The 9,965-nt window shown below is 36.4% G+C and overlaps 1 long non-coding RNA gene across 1 annotated transcript in view; it reads left to right on the plus strand.

Annotated features, from left to right (window-relative positions):
- The window catches only part of LOC130453527 (uncharacterized), a 192,697-nt gene extending 186,850 nt beyond the window's left edge, over positions 1-5,847 (plus strand). Inside the window, exon 5 of the long non-coding RNA XR_001626495.2 lies at positions 508-5,847. This is a non-coding gene — a long non-coding RNA (uncharacterized LOC130453527). The remainder of the gene's footprint in view (positions 1-507) is intronic.
- The last annotated feature ends 4,118 nt before the right edge of the window (positions 5,848-9,965 follow it).

Raw genomic sequence — 9,965 nt, forward strand, 5'->3', positions numbered from 1 at the left:
TTGAGAAATCCCCTGGCGACCAAAAATCAGATTTAGATTAGTTCACAACCCTAAATTATTTCTACAGTTCTGGGGATGCATTCTGCATATCCCTTACATTTTATTTGTGCTTTTCCCTAATGTATGTTATGTGGGTTTAGAAATTAAGTGGATGAAACCGTTTATGGAAATTACGATGCAAACTGTCCTGTCTCATATCCCTGTAATGTGTATCTGTTTTTGTTTCCTATATAAATGTAGACTGGCATTCTTGGCAAATGGTTTAAAGCAATTATGATTTGGTTGACAAAGGATTCAGAGCTCAAACTAATGGCAATACATATGAAAAAATAGCTGGACCAGATGGAACTATATATAAAGGATAAAAAGTTTGTTAATGCAGAATATGGGTGTGGGGAAAAGGTAAATGCTGGTGTAAAGGAGAATTTAAATAGGTTACAACAAGAAGAGACTGGACAGATGGTTACTTTATTTTATTTATTTATTTGTTTGTTTATCTTCCTGTAGTCTCAAGAGATGAAATCTTCCAGGTGAAGACACACAAAAGACTCACCCCAGAGTACTTTGAATCCATGAAGAAAAGAACCCCTGCCTTTGTGGATGAACAAAATCATGTAATTAAGGAGATGAAGATAGCTATAGATCTATTTGACTCATATTATAATGATTTTGCCCTATTAATGAAAGAGCTATTAACAAAAAGGGAATGTAATAAATTCATAGAGGAGACAAGAAAAGACCCTTTTTTAACAGCCTGGACAGAACAATATGACATGGATATGAACAATAAGGCTCAATATGATGTAATGAAGGAAAGTAGGCAAACAATAATTGAGGTCATGGGTTGATATTTAAAAAGACCAAATGCTTGGTCCAAATTTGAAACTGTAAAACAAAAACTCCCTGAATAGCCTACATCATTTCTAGCCTGAATCACTGAGGCTGCTGAGACCTATCTGAATATGCATGTCCTTGAAGAAGGGATGATATCACACATAAAAAGGATCTTTGTAAAAAATGCCATTCCAGGATAAAATTATTTTTTAAAAACAATTATTCTGATAGGAAATGGAGCTGGAAGACATTAGATGAAAGGCAACATACTTAACCACAGATAATGAAGAAAAATATGAGGATAGAGACACGGTAGAGGAAAATCTTAAAAGAAAATTTAGGGAAGCAGAAATTAAAGCTAAATAAAGTGAGACAAAAGAGGTTAAGGCAGTGGCTACATTAAGATCAATGAAACCTAATAATAATTATTATTATAATCCAAGAGATAGACAATCAGGACCCTAACATTGTTTCCTCTGCAATAAGGTTGTCCATTTTGTAAAAGAATGTTGTTATAGAGGCCAGTTTGCAAGGCAAATGAACAGGTATGTAGGATTTGATAGGAATAATAATTGGAATAATAACTAGAATATTAACTATAATAATAACAAAAATGAATAGAATAATAAATACTCAAGGAAAAATAATGGAAATGTGTGTCAAAATTCCTGTTGCCAAGGAGCCCAAGCACCAGACCTCAACACTATGCAAGACTGGGTAAAGTCCGGAGAAAGGTCTAAATATAGTCAGGTGGTTAAGGATGATCAGAGAAAAGGTGCATGTTCCTTATGAAGGTTTACCTAGTGTACTTCTGTAATTAAATCAAGGGATAATGAATTGAGAATAAATGAAAGTGAGTATAATGGTAATAAGAATAATGAAGATGAATTGATTGAATCAAAGGATATAATTAGTGTTAACAATTGTAACAATTGTGTTAACAAAAAGAAAATTTTAATATAAAATTAGCAGAAAATTCTAATGAATGTAAAATAAGGGAAAATAGTGGAGAATGTAAATTGGATAATCATAATGAGATTGTAAATGAGAACAATGATACCAAGATGGAGAGTATAAGGACCAAAGGGAGTAATGAAAAAGCTGATGATGGAGTTAAAGATGTAAAATCCTGGGAATATCATGTAGTTCAAGAAAATGTAAACTTGGATGGACACAAAATGACTGGTCTTTGTTCTGATGTTACTGTGCTAGCACCAGTATTAGAAACATTTCAACCTCCAAACAGTACAGAACCATATGTATCTGTGACTCTAGGTGATCAGATATATGATCTTTTGGTTGATACTGGAGCTAGTATATCAGTTTTTCAAAGTCTTCCTAAGAATTGTAGAGCTGTGGGCACAATGAAAGTAATAGGAGCTACTGAAAACCAGAGAGAGTAGCAAAATTACAACCTAAAATGATTACTTTAAGTCCTTTATCTGTGGAGCATGCATTTCTTTGTATGCCAGATTGTTCATGAATCTTCTAGGTAGGGATTTATTACATAAATCATAGGCAACAATCTAATGCAGTGATACTGATGATATCTCATTACATCTACCAGAAGAATCTCTGAAAGCTTTTCCATTGCTGTTGTTAGATTAAGTCAGTACAGATGATGACTTGGATTCCATCTATCCTATACCTGAGGATATCCCTGAAGATTTATGGTCAAAATCTTCCACATATGTAGGCCTATTGAAATCAGCTACTCCTGTAAAGGTGAGGATTAAGGAAGGACCAGTTGCTTGTATACCTCAATATCCCTTATGTAAAGAAGCAATAAAGGGTATCAGACCAATCATTGAATCTTTAATCCAACAAGGGATCAAAATACCTTGTTTCTCAGAATATAATACACCTATACTTCCAATCAAAAAGCCAAATCTAGATAAAAATGGCAAAGTAGTATACAGATTCATACAGGATTTAAGAAGCTGTAAATAATCATGTGGTAAAGACATATCCTATTGTACCAAGTCCCGCTGCTATAATTTCTTCCATTCCAAGTCAGGCAAGATATTTCACCATGGTAGATTTGTGCTCAGATTTTTCCTCAATACTGATTTATGAGGATTCTCAAAAGATCTTTGCTTTTACATGGGAAACTACCCGGTGGTCTTGGACTCATCTTCCCCAGGGGCATACTAATTCACTGAGTCAATTCTCACAAATTTTAAATAGAGATCTAAAAACCATAACATTTAAGGAAAGTAATATAGTGCATTTTGTTGATGATATCCTCCTTGCATCTCCAAGTGCTGAAGTGTGTCTCAGAGATAGAAAGATTCTTTTGACAAAATTACATAAATGTGGGCATAAAATCTCCAAGGCAAAATTACAGTGGATTTTGCCTTGAGTGCAATAGCTTGGATTTGTATTATCAGAGGGTTCCAGAAGTATCACACAGAAAAGACTAGCAGACATCCAGAATCTGAGTGCTCCTAAGACCAAAAAACAACTCAGACCTGTTCTTGGAACAACTGGTTTCTGTAGGCAATAGATACCTGGATATAGTGAATTAACAAAGTATTTAACAGACTTAAACAGTAATACAGAACCAGAACCTCTGAAATTAAAACCTGAACATCTGTAAGCCTTAAGTAAGTTTAAAGAAACCATTTTATCTGTTCCTGCTTTGGGTATCCCAGACTATTCAAAACTATTTCAACTATTTGTTAATGAAACTGAAGGTATTGCTTCTGGTGTACTGAAACAGATTTTAGGACAAAATTATTGTCCAATTGGATATTATAGTTGTCAGCTTGATCCAATAGTTGCTGGTACAGTTCCTTGTCTAAGGGGCATAGCAGCTGTGGGCTATGGTCCAGCTGTGGTCCAGAAGTCAGCAGATTTACTTTTGGGATGTCCATTGACTGTATATTGTTCACATCAAATAGAAGCACTAATGAGGAAATTTTGTACTCAAGCATATTCAGACCAATAAATATCTAAGTATATTATAGGCTTAGGTAGTGAAAACATCCAGTTGAGAAGGTGTAGTGTATTATATACAGCTACACTTTTTCCTGATTTGTCAAAGAATGGTGAACTATTACATGAGTGTGGAGAAGTAGTAGATCTAGTGGATATGCCTATGATGGATTTAAAAGACACTCCTATTGAAAATCCAGACTTGGTATTATTCACTGATGGTTCTTCATATTTGTGTAATGGAATTAGATATACAAGTGCTGCAGTTGTCACTGAATTTTTTTTTCTAGGTAGCCAATAACACTTTCCATTTTATTTTTTTATTTTTTCTGAAAATTTTATTTAGTCAATTTAGAACATTATTCCTTGGTTACAAGAATCATATTCTTTCCCTCCTTCCCCTCCCCCCAACCCTTCCTGTAGCCAATGCGCAATTCCACTGGGTTTTACATGTGTCCTTAATCAGGACCTATTTCCATGTTGTTGATGCTTGTACTAGGATGATCATTTAGAATCTATATTTCCAATCATATCCCCCTCGACCCATGTAATCAAGCAGTTTTTTTCTTCAGTGTTTCTGCTCCCATAATTTTTCCTCTGGATATGGATAGTGTACTTCCTCATAGATCCCTCCAAGTTGTTCAGGATCACTGCATTGCCACTAATGGAGAAGCCCATTACAATCGATTGTACCACATTGTATCCGTCTCTGTGTATAATGTACTCCTGGTTATGTTCTTTTCACTCTGCATCAGTTCTTGGAGGTTGTTCCAGTTCACATGGAATTCCTCCAGTTCATTATTCCTTTGAGCATAATAGTATTTCATCGCTAACATATACCACAATTTGTTCAGCCATTCCTCAATTGAAGGGCATTCCCTCATTTTTCAATTTTTTGCCACCACAAAGAGAGCAGCATTGAATATTCTTGTACAGGTCTTTTTCCTTATTATCTCTTTGGGGCATAAACCCAACAATGCTATGGCTGAATCAAAGGGCAGACAGTCTTTAAGAATCCTTTGAACATAGCTCCAAATTGCCCTCCAGAATGGTTGGATCAATTCACAACTCAACCAGCAATGCATTCATGCCTCAACTTTGACATATCCCCTCCAGCATTCATTACTTTCCTTTACTATCATGTTAGCCAATCTGCTAGGTATGAGGTGATACCTCAGAGTTGTTTTGATTTGCATCTCTCTGATTATAAGAGATTTAGAACACTTTTTTATGTACTTATTAATCGTTTTTATTTCTTTATCTGAAAATTTCCTATTCATTTCCCTTGCCCATTTATCAATTAGAGAATGACTTGATTTTTTGTACAATTGATTTAGCTCTTTATAAATTTGAGTAATTAGACCTTTGTCAGAAGATTTTGTTATGAAGATTTTTTCCCCCAATTTGCTGCTTCCCTTCTAATTTTGGCTACATTGGCTTTGTTGGTACAAAACCTTTTTAATTTAATATAATCAAAATTATTTATTTTACATTTTGTAATTTTTTTCCAACTCTTTCTTGGTCTTAAAATCTGTCCTTTCCCAAAGAACTGACATGTATACTATTCTGTGTTCACCTAATTTACTAATAGTTTCCTTCTTTATATTCAAGTCATTCATCCATTCTGAGTTTGTCTCGGTGTAGGGTGTGAGATGTTAATCCAAACCTAATCTCTCCCATACTGTCTTCTTCTTTCACTATTTCCTTCTACACCAGTGTTTTGTTTTTAATCAGTCCCCCTAATTCCCATCATTATTTTAATTCCCTTTCTACCCCACTCCCTTCTTATTCCCCTCTTGTTTTCTTTACAGTCTTTTTAAACTACCCCCCCACCCTCTCCCTCCCTTGTATTGCTTCCCTCTCCACCAGTCCATTTGTTACCCTTCTACTTCCCTATAGGGCACAAATCAATTCTCTGCCCCAATGTATTTGATTGTTCTTCCCTCTTCGAGTCAATTTCAATGCATGTAAGAATTGAGCATTTCCTATCTCCAACCTCTTTACCCTTCCAGTATATTGATGTTCTCCCCACCCCCGGCCATGCGCTTATTTGTGACATATAAATTTACTCCATTTTGTTTCTTTTCCCAATTCTCTTAGTATTAATCTCTTTTAAAGCTCTAGTTGTGTATATATATATATATATATATATATATATACACACACATATATATATTTATGTATACATATTTATGTCTTGGCATTTTATCCTATACAGTTCATCACTGTTCCCTCTAAGTATAATTCTTCTAGCTACCCAGGTGATAATAACAGCTTTTAAGTATTATAAGTATCCTCTTTTCTTGTAGGGATACATATCATTTTAACTTATTGGGTCCCTTCAAAAGTTTTTTTTTCTTTTTTCCCCCTTTCTTAATTATCTTTTGATGATTCTGTTGAGTTCTGTGTTTGGGCATAAAATTTTCTTTCTTTTTAAAAAATTAATTTATTTAGTCAATTTAGAACATTATTCCTTGGTTATAATAATCACATTATTTCCCTCCTCCCCTTCCCCCCCATCCTTCCTGCAGCCAATGTGCAATTTCATTGGGTATTACATGTGTTCTTGATCAGAACCTATTTCCATGTTGTTGGTGTTTACATTAGGATGTTCATTTAGAGTCTACATCCCCAACCATATCCCCTTGACCCATGTATTCAAGCAGTTGTTTTTCTTCAGTGTTTCTACTTCCACAGTTTTTCCTCTGAATGTGGATAATGTTTTTTCTTGTAGATCCCTCCAAGTTATTCAGCATCACTACATTGCCACTAATGGAGAAGTCCATTACAATCAATTGTACCACAGTGTATCAGTCTGTGTACAATGGTCTCCTGATTCTGCTCCTTTTGCTCTGCATCAATTCTGGGAGATCATTCCAGTTCACATGGAATTCCTCCACTTTATTATTCCTTTGAGCACAATAGTATTCCATCACCAACATAGATCACAATTTGTTCAGCCTCAATTGAAGGGCATCCCCTCATTTTCCAATTTTTTTGCCACCACAAAGAGTGCAGCTATGAATATTCTTGTACATGTCTTTTTCCTCATTATCTCTTTGGGGTACAAACCCAGCAGTGGTATGGCTGGATCAAAGGGCAGACAGTCTTTTATTGCCCTTTGAGCATAGTTCCAAATTGCCCTTCAGAATGGCTGGATCAATTCATAACTCCATCAGCAATGCATTAATGTCCCCACTTTGCCACATCCCCTCCAGCATTCATTTCTTTTCATTGCTGTCATGTTAGCCAATCTGCTAGGTATGCGGTGATACCTCAGAGTTGTTTTGATTTGCATTTCTCTGATTATAAGAGATTTAGGACACTTTTTCATGTGCTTATTAATAATTTTTATTTCTTTAACTGAAAATTGGGCATCAAATTTTCTGTTTAGGACTGGTCTTTTCTTTACAAATGCTTGGAATTCTTCTATTTTATTGAATGGCCATATTTTCCCCTATAAGATTATAGTCAGTTTTTCTGGGTAGTTGATTCTTGGTTGTAAACCTAGTTCCCTTGGTTTCCGGAATATCATATTCCATGCCTTTTGGTCCTTCAGTGTAGATGCAGCCAGATCCTGTGTTATCCTCACTATATTTCCATGGTATCTGAATGACTTCTTCTTAGCTGCTTGTAATGTTTTTTCCTTGGTTCAATAGTTCTTGAATTTGGCTATGATGTTTATGGGTGTTGTCAGTTGAGGATTAAGTACAGAAGGTGATCTGTGGATTCTTTCAATCTCCACTTTTCCCTCTTGTTCTAGAATGTCGGGACAGTTGTCTTGGATAATTTCCTATGGATGATGTCCAGGTTTTTTTTCTTTTGTCATGGTCTTCTGGTAGACCAGTGATTCTTAAGTTGTCTCTCCTGGAATGATTTTCTAAATCTTCTGTCTTATGAATGAGGTGTTTCATATTTTCCTCAATTTTTTCATTCTTTTGATTTTGTTTTATAGTTTTCTGCTGCCTTATGAAGTCGCTTGTTTCTAATTGTTGTATTCTGGTTTTTAAAGACTGAATTTCATCCCAGGCTTTTTGGTCATCCTTCTTCTTCTAGTCTGATTTTCTTTGGAGGTCATCTTTCATCTCCTTTGCCTCATTTTCAAGCTGACTAATTTTGGCTTTCAAGACACTATTTTGTTTTCAGATGACTTATCTTGCTTTTTAAGTTTTTTCCCAGTTGTCTTCAACCTCTCTTAGATGTGTTTTGAATTGTATTTTGAGTTCTTCCAAAGCCTCTGTCCAATTCGCTGGAGTTTCTGTGGTTTTGCTTGGTGTTCCTTTATCCTCCTCTGTTACATTTCCTTTGTTCATTGTCTGGACAGAAGCTGTCGGTTGTAACTTCTTTTTTCTTTTTCTGTTGTTTGCTCATATTTGCCCCTTATTTTCCCCCTGTAGATACCTATAGTCTTGCTCCTCTCATTATGTGCTGGATCTGTGGGTTTGGGCTTCTCAGTCAACCTTCACCCTTGGAGCTTAGCAAGACTGTAAGAGCAGTCTGTGGGGGACCAGTGTTGGAGCTTGAGCTTCCCTGCCCTCTGAAGGCTTGATAAGATTAATCCCAGAGCAGTTGAACTTGCAGATCTGGAGGTGCCCTGAGGCCAAAACCTCAGGAAGGGGGGGAGATATGGAGTGTCTCAGCTGTGATTGGGGTACCTTCTTTGAGGTTCTCCTCCGGCTGCCTCCCCCAAGGCCCTGACCCTTGCACAGCTTTTGCCACAAGGTACTACCTCTAGACTAGCACCCTTGCCTGCCCAGAGATTCCAACCACTGCTAGAGGCTCATTACTGTAGGTGAGGGAGGGATCCTGGGACCTTCCTTCCTCCTTCCCTTTAAACCCAAGTGTTCTCAAATTCAGGCTTTGGGGGCATACTTTTTAAGTAAGTCCAGCAGGATTGTTCCTTGGCTCTGTCCTGTTGTTAGGTTTGGTTTTCAATCCCCTAGGAGCATTTGGTTTTTAATTGGTGAGGAAGGGTTTTCAGAGGTCTGGACTTTCACTGCCTCTACTTCACCATCTTGACTCTACCCAACCTGTCACAGAATTTGAGACACTGTGGTATTACCTAGTAACCTTAGTGTTCAGAGGGCAGAGTTAGTTGCTTTAAAGCAAGCATGTCTTCCAGCTGATGGTAAAAGTGCAAATATTTATATAGATTCTTGTTATGCATTTTCTATTTGTTATGCTACAGGACAGATCTGGAACCAATGAGATTTTATTACTGCATTGGGAAACCCAATTACTCATGCAGAAATAATAACTGAGTTGTTAGATGCTATCCAAAAACCTAGACAGCTAGCAGTGATCCATTGTAGAAGTCATACTAGTGGCATAGATTCAGTCTCTAAAGGAAATCATAGAGCTGATATAACTGCAAAATTTGCTGCCAGTAATGCTCCCATGTATGTAATTAATTTGTCAACTATTGAATCTGATGATCTAGAAAAAACTTATGTAGACTCAGAAATTCAAAAGTGGAAAGAGAATTTGGAGCAAGGAAAGAACATGGAATATATGTTGCAAACACTGGAAAACTGCTGTTATCCAAAAGATTTGTATACCTATTTGTGTCAAGCCATCCACACAAAAGGTCATTTTGGTACTCAAGCTGTAGTAGACTCTGTAAAGAGGCAATGGGTAGCTCCTGGAATAAGTACTGTAGCTAATAAGATCTGTACAAGCTGTTCTCTTTGTCAAAAACTCAATCAAGGGACATCCAAACAGAAAGGTTTGGGTGGTAGACCTTTAGCATGTTGTCTATTTGAGAGTCTGAAAATTGGTTACATCAGCATGCCAAAAGCTAGAAGATACACATTTTGTCTGTTATTTGTAGACAAAGTAACTAAGTGGCCTGAAGCATTTCCATCAAATACAAATACAGCTATCTTTGTGTTGAAAGTGCTGATTAAGGAAATTATTCCTAGATTTGGAGTACCACTTACCATAGACTCTGATAAGGGATCTCATTTCACCCAAGAGATCCTGAAACGAGTCTATGAGAATCTAGGAATAACACCCAAATATCATGTTCCTTATCACCCACCAAGTTCAGGTCAACTGGATCATGTCAATAGGAACTCAAGACTATGGTGGGGAAGATCTGTGCTGAAACTCATCTAAAATGGCCAGATATTCTTCCCATATCTTTGTTTTACCTACATATGAGACCAGAGCAAATTTACATGTTTCATCTTATG

The sequence above is a fragment of the Monodelphis domestica genome, chromosome 1, assembly GCF_027887165.1.
Source record: "Monodelphis domestica isolate mMonDom1 chromosome 1, mMonDom1.pri, whole genome shotgun sequence".
NCBI classification, from domain to species: domain Eukaryota; kingdom Metazoa; phylum Chordata; class Mammalia; order Didelphimorphia; family Didelphidae; genus Monodelphis; species Monodelphis domestica.